The sequence below is a fragment of the Anolis sagrei genome, chromosome 5, assembly GCF_037176765.1.
Source record: "Anolis sagrei isolate rAnoSag1 chromosome 5, rAnoSag1.mat, whole genome shotgun sequence".
NCBI lineage: Eukaryota > Metazoa > Chordata > Lepidosauria > Squamata > Dactyloidae > Anolis > Anolis sagrei.
This window is the reverse complement of record NC_090025.1, coordinates 138,897,458-138,900,043: the sequence shown is the minus strand read 5'-3', so window position 1 is coordinate 138,900,043 and position 2,586 is coordinate 138,897,458.

The following is a 2,586-nucleotide window of genomic DNA, read 5'->3' as shown; positions in this document are numbered from 1 at the left end:
GAGATGTGTTGTATGGTGAAGAGTAATGTCTGACCAATAGTTTACTTTCCTCAATAAGGATTCATGTGTTTAAATGACCCTGTATCTGGCAGCCTAAATATTCAACTTTTTGTTGTCATTCATGTTATCTGAGTAATTATATAGTGTTCCAACATCCCTACAAATTGGCACAGAAATTAAAGCATGTGTGCTGCCAAAAGCAGGCAATATAAAGAACATTTGAAACACAACTTCAAAACTAATCTCAACCCAACTGTTGGAGAAGAAATCCTATTGGTTCTAGACAGCATAGTCAAAGGGGAGGATCACTGGGAGTTGCAGTTCAACAACACAAAGTTTTCTGTGCCAGAGAATCCTTAAGTCTCACTCCAATCTACAAATCTCAGGAAATCATAATGTAAGGGTTTCCCCTGACATTAAGTCCAGTTGTGTCCAACTCTGGGGGTTGGTGCTCCTCTCAATTTTTAAGTCAAAGAGTCAGCATTGTCCGAAAACACCTCCAAAGTCATGTGGCCAGCATGACTTCATGGATCACTGTTACTTTCCTGCTGGAGCAGTACCTATTGATCTACTCATATCTGCATGTTTTTGAACTGCTAGTTTGGCAGAAGCTGGAGCTAACAGCAGGAGCTCATGCCATTCTCCGGATTCAAACCTCTGACCTTTCGGTCAGCAAGTTCAGCAGCTCAGCACTTTAACCCACTGCGCCACCGGGGGCTCCTTAGGACAGAACAATGACAGTTAAAGTGGTGTCAACTTTCTGTAGTGGTGCAGTGTGGATAGTACAACCAGAGACAAACCGTACCACAAATATTTTATAACACCATTAGCCTACAATTGGTCAAAGATCAACAATGATACTATTGAGTATACAGTATACAAAAATGTATCAAATAGCACATTCCATTTTTTTCTGCCAGTTTCTTTTCATTCTTTTGTTCACCTTTGTACCAGTTGTTGGTATAGTTTGTGAGGATTCTCTCCCTGCCTTCAAAACTGTCCTGTCTCCTTGTGTTCACAAATGTTCAACACTGGCTCTTTACCATCTCTGTAAATAAGCTTGTAAGTATTCTATTTAGCAGGAAAGTTTCCTGCCACTGAGTAACAGGGGTGGGAGGTTGTTGTTCAAGAGATGTTGAAAGCGTGCTCACAATTGCTCTGCATAATCCTTTATCCATTCTGCCAGAGTTCCTTTTTAGAGCATCTTATTGTTCTGTCACATTCCTCTTTGTTCTGCTGTTTTACTTCTTCCTACTGTCAGTCTGAAAAAGCATAAGCAAATCCCTCATTTGGATATGAAGAAAGGATGAATGAATAACTAACCTTCTCACCTGCACAGTTTGTCAGGCATTTCCCAACCAACATCCTATTAAATAGCAGAAGGAGTTGGGGGTCATGTCTGAGATTTTTTACTATCACAACAAAATGGAGGAAGAGGGTAGAAATGGCCACTTGAGCAATGGAAACCTGGGCATTTCTTCTGCAGATGAAAACAAATTACATTATTCACCAAGGACTCAGCTGGCTCTACCTGCAATGCCCCACTCCATTAGTCACAGAAGTGTTCAAAATAGGCATTTGAAACTTCCAGACCTGGTTTGGGTATGACTATGTACATTGCCTGAAAGCTTTTTCTCCTATTATTTCTGATCAAAGCTCAGAGAAGATGTAAAAAGCTATCAATCTCAGTTCCTTGAATCTTTTTCAAGGAACTGAGTTCTGACCTGCTCCCCTTCAAAGATAAATAATAATTATATGGATTGTTAAGGAATTGATCACTTTTTTGCTTTGGCTTTAGATGTGCCCTGGTGATTGATAGAATATGGACACCCCAAAATTCTTCCCAAATTAGAACTGAATCTTCCCATAAAAAAGAGCCTTCCACTCCAATTTCAAACATATGCTGTGTGTAGAAGGAACTCCTTTGGGACACATATAAAATTAAAGACACTGTCTGTAAACCCATGTGGCTCTTTTTGGTTGATGGAACTCTCCATAATCATCCACCTCAGATCATTATTACTCTCTCTGAGTGCTGAGGTTTGTAGTTCTGAGCATTCATCTTTTCAATAGATAGGGGAACTGAGACATCACAAGTTAGTGTGAGCACTGCCCACAATGGCAGTATATTTGTTCCAAGGGACATGGAAGTTATTTGCTTAGAATAAATATTTATTATTTATTTATTTATTTATTTATTTATTTCGAGGTTTTATATACCGACCCTCTCACCTTCAAAGAGGGATTCAGACCGGTTCACAACATGTGTTAACATACAAAGAATATACAATAACAACACAATGCCACTTCATAACACGATTAAAATATCAGCACTATACACATTAAAACATTATCATCACAGTTAAAAGAGCCAAATTGTCCGACACCATCACAATCCCATTCATCATCCTCCTTTCATGTGGGCAAAGAATTAAATCAGTTGTCAAATGCCGCGTTCCACAACCAAATAGGTTTTAAGGCCTAAATAATCTAAGAAATATGGTTGGCATAATGAAAATTAAACGTAGTTCATGTTTGATCAGTCCACACACAATCTTGCCAGAGATAGAAAATATACCACGCAGA